This window comes from Triticum urartu, chromosome 2A (genome assembly GCF_056163025.1).
Source record: "Triticum urartu cultivar PI428250 chromosome 2A, HENAU_Tu73, whole genome shotgun sequence".
Taxonomy (NCBI): Eukaryota; Viridiplantae; Streptophyta; class Magnoliopsida; order Poales; family Poaceae; genus Triticum; species Triticum urartu.
This window is the reverse complement of record NC_141874.1, coordinates 383,807,464-383,816,664: the sequence shown is the minus strand read 5'-3', so window position 1 is coordinate 383,816,664 and position 9,201 is coordinate 383,807,464.

Sequence of the window (9,201 nt, the reverse complement as noted above, 5' to 3'; positions counted from 1 at the left end):
TTAAAAAATCAAATCTTTGTCCTTGGGTGCATACTTAGGTCCCATGCAAGAAATGGGAATGAATGTCAAGCACCGTGCCACCGTCACTAGGCCGCAAACATTGATATACCTGATTTTTAAATTCTAGTAAAGCCAAAACTCGTCTAAAATTCATGAAACTTGGCATGCTATCATTAAGCGGCATCGACATGCCGTGGTAAAGTTTTTGTCCCATTTGAGGCAGGTTTAGGTATATGCTTCTCACAAACCGGAGCTTCTCACAACAAGCATGATGGTTTGGTAGGGAATGCCCCAACTTTGGGGCGAAACGGTATCCATTGCCTCTAATTGCTTTCAAAAAATTTCTCGTGTCAACATAGAAGAACAGGAGTGTTGTGTTATTTTTTGTGATTTTTCAGGCTTCGTTTGGACATTTTTATGCATTAAGTGATTTTTCAGTGCATTTATGTGCATAATTCAAATTTGAACTACATGCACATGCTCCGGTGCATATAAATTGGTGGAAAAATCAAATCTTTGGTCCTTGTGTGCATGCTTAGGTCCCATGCAAGAAATGGGAATGAATGTCAAGCACCGTGCCACCGTCACTCGGCCGCAAACATCGAGATACCTGGTTTTTAAATTCTAGTAAATTCAAAACTCGTCTGAAATTCATTAAACTTGGCATGCTATCATGGTAGACCATACCAAACCTACCAAACCCACTACCTGCTGATCTACCTCTTCAAGAGCTTCACGTAACTTACTCAACTAAGCTAGAGCCCATAATAGCTTGTGGCCGCACACGGAAGTTTCTAGCATGAATCATCTTAGTTCCCTTTGAGCCTGGGTGGCGGTCCATAGGAAGATCACGCGGGTACCCCGGGATTTCCAAAAAAATACAAACAACACTGGGTTCCCCAGGTGCCTCAATCTACCTAGTTGTTTGATTAAGTTGCCACCTTAAGTTGAACCATTAAGTAACAATCTCACATTTTTCATGAATTTTACTCAAACCGAAACCACGTCTACGAGCATAGCATAGCAATATAAACAATACGTAGAAGTAACTCCCAAGGGTTTGAATATAACAGGGCAATAGGTTCTACCCCAGCAACTACTTCCCAACCCACAAGTTAATGACATCCTAATCATGCAATGTTTGAGGATTGGAACTAATGCATAAAAACTGGGTAATAATGGTATATGATCAAAGTGGTACTTGCCTTGCTGACGATCCGTGAATCCTAGAGACTCGTAGTAACACGCTTCGCACTCCGGGAATTCTATCGCAAGCAAACAATAACATACATAAGTAATAGGCAACGATGCACAAGAAAAACTCAAATAAGAGAGGTTGACCAGAAAGTTCAACTTAAGAACTCCGGTACGCAAAAAGAATCAAAACAAACGAAGCAACGAAAGTCAAACGGCGAAAGAAAACCACTTCGTTTACTAATCTGAACTTAGGTAAAATTTTATAGTGGAAAAAACTTGTTTGAGTTGATTAACCGGAAAGAGGGTTTCGAGACGAAACTCCAGGCTCTTGAATGGCCTGATTCCGATAAACGAGCAAAAAGATAAACATAAATTAAGATCAGATCAGAAATCACGATCAGAAAAATCGCGGAATAAATCCGAGAAAAAGAAAAACGACGAACAGATTAACGAACGAACATTCGTTATCTGGATCTAAACGAAGAACGCGTTCGTTAAAACGAACGAACGAGCGAATGCTCGCTAAATAAATAAACCGAAGAAAAACCGATCTATTTAAAAAAACGAAAACTAGGGTTTTGAAAAAAAAATAAAACCGAACGGTTTTTATGAAAAACCGGCGGTTGGATCCAGCGGCTACCTCCGGCGAGGGGCTCCGGCGAGGGCTTGGGCGGACGGGCGGCGGCTCGCGGGGCGGCGGGGTGCGGCGGGGCTCGACGGCGACAGGAGGCGTGGCGCGCCTCGGGGCGGGGTGCGGGAGGCGGCGATGGTGGCGGTGGGGGGGCTCGGGCGGCGCGTATATAAAGGGGGCGGGGTGGGGCGGCTTGGAGGAGGGGGCAAGGCGGCGGCGACGGAGTCTGGCTCGGGGCGCGCGCAGGAGGTGGCGGCGGCGGCTGGGCCGGCCTCGCTCGACTGAGCCCTAGGCCCAGTCGGGCGCGGGACTTTTTTATATAATACCGCCGACAGAAGAAAAATCCTAGAAAAATAATTAAAAATCTAAAAATGCCAAAACAAATTTTCACCGTCTAAATAAAATATTTAGGACCAGTTGAACATTTTCTTGGCCTAAAATGAAATTTTGAAAACATGCAATTTTTCTATTGCGAATAAAATACGAATAAAACCAAATAAAATCCAATAAATGATTTTAATATTTTCCTCCAATATTTCAATTATTTTGGAGAAGTCATATTATCTCCACTCATTTGATTGAATATGAAATATTTTTCGGAGAGAAAAATTATTAAAATCAAAATCCTCGTTTCATTATTTGATAAAAATCAAATATGAAAACCGGAAAATCCCCAACTCTCTCCGTGGGTCCTTGAGTTTCTTAGGATTTCGAGGATTGCGGAACGGAAATGCAATAAATCATGATATGCATGGATGATCTATGTATAACATTCCAAATTGAAAATTTGGGATGTTACAAACCTACCCCCCTTAAGATGAATCTCGCCCTCGAGATTCGGGTTGGCTAGAAAATAGGTATGGGTGGTCCTTGCGGAGATCATCCTCTCGTTCCCAGGTGGCTTCATCCTGGGTATGGTGGCTCCACTGAACTTTGCAAAACTTGATAACCTTACCGCGGGTGACTCTGCTGGCAAACTCAAGAATCTTAACTGGCTTCTCCTCATAAGTCAAATCACTGTCCAACTGAATCGCCTCCAAGGGTACTGTATCTCTTAATGGTATATCAGCCATCTTAGCATGACACTTCTTCAGCTGTGAAACATGGAACACATCATGGACTCTTGACAATCCCTCAGGTAACTCCAACTTGTAGGCAACTTCTCGCATCCGTTCCAAAATGCGATACGGTCCTACAAATCTCGGGGCAAACTTTCCTTTAACTCCAAAACGTTTCACTCCTCGCAAGGGCGATACTCACAGATATGCTCCGTCTCCAATTTCGTAGGTTACCTCCTTGCGTTTTGAGTCTGCATAACTCTTCTGCCTGGACTGAGCAATCTTCAGTCGGTCTCGGATCAGTTTTACCTTCTCCTCAGATTCTTTAATCAAGTCTGGTCCAAACAACTGTCAGTCTCCTACCTCATCCCACATCAACGGTGTTCTGCACCTGCGTCCATACAGGGCTTCAAACGGTGCCATCTTCAAACCGGCTTGGTAGCTATTGTTGTATGAGAACTCTGCATACGGCAAATTGTCATCCCAACTAGATCCATAATCTAGCGCACAGGCTCTCAACATGTCCTCCAAAATTTGATTGACTCTCTTAGTCTATCCATCTGTCTGCGGGTGAAACGCTGTACTGAACTCCAATCTCGTTCCCAAAGTTTGGCGTAACTGATGCCAAAACTTTGAAGTAAACTGTGTTCCCCGATCCGATACGATGGTCCTTAGAACTCCATGCAGACATACGATCCTGGACATATTGATCTTGGCCAACTTTGCACTTGTATAGGTGGTTTTCACTGGGATGAAGTGAGCTACTTTGGTCAAACGATCAACTACTACCCATATGGAATCATATCCTGCTTTAGTCCTGGGTAATCCGGTGATAAAGTCCATGCCAAGTTTATCCCACTTCCATTCGGGTATCGGCATAGGCTGTAACAGTCCCGCTGGCTTTTGATGTTCTGCCTTAACTCTCTAACATACATCACACACGGCTACATACTCGGCAATATCCTTCTTCATACCAGTCCACCAGAAACGTTCCTTCAAATCCAAATACATCTTGGTGTTTCTGAGGTGTATCGAGTATGGTGAGTCATGCGCCTCTTGAAGTATTAACTTTCTGATCTCCTGATTATTGGGCACGTAAATTCGGTCCTCAAACCATAGGGTAACGTGCTCATCCTCATGAAAACCTTTGGCCTTTCCTTTGCCCATCTTCTCCTTTATCTCGGCAATCTCTTTATCATCTTTCTGAGCTTCCTGAATCTTGTCCAGCAATGTTGACTGAACCTCCATTGCGGCAATGAACTTTCTAGGTACAATCTCTAACCGAAGTTCCATGATGTCCTTTGCTAATTCCTTCGACAGTCCTTTACTTTCAAGGATATTAGCATAACTCTTCTGACTCAATGCGTCTGCTACGACATTGGCCTTTCCTGGATGATAGTGTAGCTTCATGTCATAATCCTTTATAAGCTCCAACCATCTCCTCTGCCTAAGGTTCAACTCCTTCTGGGTGAAGATGTACTTCAAACTCTTGTGATCCGTGTACACATCATAACGGTTTCCAATAAGGTAATGTCTCCAAGTCTTCAACGCATGCACTACGGCTGCTAGCTCCAAATCATGCGTAGAATAATTCAACTCATGAGGTTTTAGTTGTCGTGAGGCATACGAAACAACTCTTCCGTCTTGCATAAGCACACATCCAAGTCCTAAGCGAGAGGCGTCGCAATAAACTTGGAACTCCTTATGTATATCTGGCAGTACTAGCACTGGGGCTGTAGTCAAACGTTTCTTCAACTCCTGGAAACTTGCTTCACAATCTTCTGTCCATTTAAACTTGGTATCCTTCTTCAACAGTTCAGTCATTGGTTTTGCAATCTTGGAAAAATTCTCAATGAATCTCCGGTAGTATCCTGCGAGTCCAAGAAAACTGCGGATCTCGCTAACTGAGGTGGGTGCCAACCATTCAGTGACTGACTGAACCTTGCTGGGGTCTACTGCTATATCTTCTCCTGATATAACATGTCCAAGGAAGCCGTCTTCCTTCAGCCAAAACTCGCATTTGCTAAACTTAGCATACAACTGGTGTTCCCTGAGCTTCTCGAGAACTAAACGCAAATGCTCTTTGTGCTCCTCCTCGTTCTTCAAGTATACCATGATATCATCAATAAACACCACAACAAACTTGTCCAAATACTCCATGAACACCTTGTTCATCATTCTCATGAAATAGGCAGGGGCGTTAGTCAGTCCAAACGACATGACTGTGTACTCGTATAATCCATATCGCGTTGTGAACGTCGTCTTTGGTATGTCCTTCTCTCGTATCTTCAACTGATGATACCCTGATCGTAAATCGATCTTTGAGAACACTTTAGCTCCTTGCAACTGATCAAATAGATCATTGATCATCGGCAGTGGGTACTTGTTCTTTATCGTCACTTCATTCAAGGCTCGATAATCAACAATCATCCTTAGGGATTTATCCTTCTTCTCAACCAAAAGTACTGGGGCTCCCCAAGGTGATGAACTCCTTCGGATGTATCCGTTCTCCAATAACTCCTTGATCTGTTTCTTAATTTCCTCCAGATCATTCGCAGGCATCCGATAGGGTCTCTTGGATATTGGTCCTGTTCCTGGTAACAACTCTATCAAAAACTCAATATCTCTGTCCCGTGGCATGCCTGGTAACTCCTCTGGGAAAACATCCGGGTAAAACTTTACTACCGGCAATTCCTCCTGAACAACTCCCGTAAGGGCATTCACTTGGCTCCTTTCAGGCACATGCCTAGACACATACTTAATCCTTTTTCCCTCCGGGGTGGTGAGATAAATTGACTTACTCGCACAGTCAATGCTTCCTCCTTACTTTGACATCCAGTCCATACCCAATATCACATCCAATCCTTGCGACTCCAAGATAATTAGGTCGGACGAAAACACATGTGTGCCAATGGTTAAGGGTATCTGGCCACACCATCGGCTAGCCATATATTCTGCTCCGGGTGAACTCACTAAAAGAGGGGTCCTAAGGGTTTGGGTTGGTAGTTTAAACTTATCCAGGAATCCCCTTGATATGTATGAACGCGATGCACCAGTATCGAAAAGAACAAGAGCGGCACATGACTTAACCAAAAACTTACTTATTACCGCGTCCGGCTGCTCTTCAACCTCCTCCACGTTAACGTGGTTCACTTGTCCTTTGCTGAATGGATTGGGCTTCTTACCAGCGCTTCCATTTCCGTTTCCATTCCTTCCTTCGGGGCAATCATTGGCATAGTGCCCTGTCTTCCCGCACTTAAAACAGGTAACCTGACTTAAGTCTCTTTTGGCGGGAGTGGACGGGTTGGAGCGGTTCTGATTGTTGTTAGCTCCGTTCCCATTCCCATTCTTAGCACCACTGTGGTTATGTGATCCTCCTCCAGTGTGGTTGTGACCTCCATGGTTATCAACAAGTCCTCCCGAGTTCGGGGTTAGGCGAGGCTTCTGCTGAGCTCCTGAGTTATACTTCCCTTGTCCATACTTTCTCTTGCGGCTCTCAATCTGCTGTTGTTTCCCTTCAATCATAAGAGCCTTATCTACCAACTCCTGGTAGTTGTTGAAGGTTGCTACCATCAACTCCATGCTCATCTCATCATTCAGCCCTTCCATAAACTTCTCCTGCTTCGCGGCATCTGTGGCCACATCATCAGGGGCATAGCGTGATAACTTGCTAAACTCATCCACGTACTGAGCCATAGTACGGTTCCCCTGGCGTAGGTTACGAAACTCCCGCTTCTTCATCTGCATAGCTCTAGTTGAGACATGGGCGGTGCGGAAAGCTTGCTGAAACTGGTCCCAAGTGACATTGGCTACAGGAAAAGTTGCTGTGTAATTCTCCCACCATGAGGCTGCTAGTCCATCCAATTGATGTGTGGCAAAGTGCACCCTCTCAGCATCTGTGCAACCTGCGGTGGTCAACTCCCTTCCAATACGGCGTAGCCAATCATCAGCAACTATAGGCTTGGTGCTACTGGAAAACACCGGCGGCTGTAACCTTAGAAAACGGGCTAGGTTGTCTGTAACGCCCCGAGACCGATGTGCTAGGTGTTGTCCAATTATTCACTGTTGTTGCCTTGTCATTGCTTGCGTGTCATGCATTGCATATCATGTCATCATGTGCATTTCATTTGCATACATGTTCGTCTCATGCATCCGAGCATTTTCCCCATTGTCATTTTGCAATCCGGCGCTCCTATGTCATCCGGTGTCCCTTTCTACCTCTTTTCGTGTGCGGGTGTTAAACGTTTTCGGATTGGACCGAGACTTGCCATGCGGCCTTGGTTTACTACCGGTAGACCGCCTGTCAAGTTTCGTGCCATTTGGACTTCATTTGATACTCCAACGGTTAACCGAGGGACCGTAAAGGCCTCGTGAGTGTTGCAGCCCAACACCCCTCCAAAGTGGCCCAAAACCCACCTAAACCGCCTCCATCATCTCGGTCGTTCGATCGCGATCGCGTGGCCGAAAACCGCACCTCATTTGGACTCTCCTATCTCCCTCTACCTATAAATAGGTGCTCTCCTCCGAAATCTCGCGCAGATGAAACCCTAAAAATCCCCCCCCCCCGCTCGTCGCCGGACATGTCCACTCCGGGCCGGACGCGTCCACCCCAGCCGCCACATCACCCGGACCAATCGCGCGCCGCCACCTCAGCCCCGCCGCCGCTCTCCTCCAACCCGCGGCCGCCACCTGTCACCGCCGCCTCTCTCCACCGCGCTGGCCCGCCGTGCCCAGATCCGGCCCGCCCCGGGCTGCACCGGGCCCGAGGGAGCCCGTACCTCGCCGGCCTCGCCTCCTTGCTCCGCCACCTCACCGGCGTTGACCGCCGCCTCGCCGCGGCATCTCCCTGTCACCACGTCGCCGGCCACCGCCGCGCCTGCACATCGTCGCGCCGCCTTAACGCCCCGCCGCCTCGGGCAACCGCGCCACCGCCCGCCGGCAAGCGCCGCCGCACGCCGCCCCATCTTTGCACTGCTCCGGCCACACGCTCCTCCGCCGCGCCTAGCGGAACCCGCATCCCGGCAAGCTTCCCCGCAACTCCGGCGAGCCCCCGCGCCTCCGGCCTCCTTCCTCGTCTGCTCCGGTGACGTACTCCGGCGAGATCCCGAAGATTGGATCAGATCCACAAATCCCGCGATCCAAACGGCCCCCTCGTCCCGTATCTCTTCGTCCCACTTTTCTCCGTCCCGCGTTGACTTTCGCGGAGGTAAAATTCCACCAAGTCCCCGAAGTTTCCAGATTCATATGCCCATATTCAACGCATCATAACTCTGCATCCGTAGCTTCGATTCATGCTTGTAGCATATCAAAATGTTCGCCTCGACGAGTACATCATTTCATCTCATTCCATCATTTTCATTTGAGCTCATCTTGATGCCCAAAATGCTGTTGGAAGAGGGCTATGTGGTGAATTTGTCAAATCTGTTTCGTCAAATAGCTTTTTGTCATTTTTGCCATGATTAATGTGTGCATGATATGCTCCTGAGCTCTACATGAGTTTTGTTATATGCCATGCCATCTTTACAGGGGTGCTTGCCATGTATTTTTGTGATATTTGTGGTGACTAGCACAAGCTTGCAAAGTAGCGTAATCGGTAATGCTGATTTCAGGGACTTAGAATTTCACTAAGTCCTTGTCCTGATTTTGTCGGTATGCCATATGTTCATGTTGTTTCATAGTGATCCGTGCCTCGTTTGAGGATGATCAGTAAGGATGTTTTGTTAAAATTGTGGTGCTCTATCCATCCATGTCTTTGTTTGCATTTATGGAGCACCCTAGCTTGAGTCAATCGAGATCTACTTTTGCTATTTCGTGAATCCTGGCAGACTGTTGACTTGTTAGCGATTTTGCCGAGGATGTTGCTATTGATCCATGCATGCTATGATGTTGTTCTTGTCATGTCTAGCTTCTATGCCATGTATTCCTGATGGGTGTATGCTTAGTTTTTCATGCCATGCTCTGTAGTGAGTGCATCGAGCTCGTAAACATGTCTACTCGTTAACTGATTTGCATGCTCCAGTTTTTCTTTAAGTCTGAGATCTGTTTACGTTTTTGCCATGTTCACATGCTTGCAATTGTATTTTCTGATCCCTTTTGGCTCAAGGTCACTAAAGGACTTTTGTTAAGTGCTTTGAGTAGCTTCATACCATGCCTTGCTTTGCCATGTTAATTTCCTGTAGCATTTAGTTTTCATGCTCTAAAATGTGCTTCCTGATGATAAATTCCTGATTTGTTATTATTTCACTAAGTCTGAAACCTGTTATCATTTGCATTTTTGCCATGCTTGTTTGAACCTGTTAATGGATGAATTAGCCG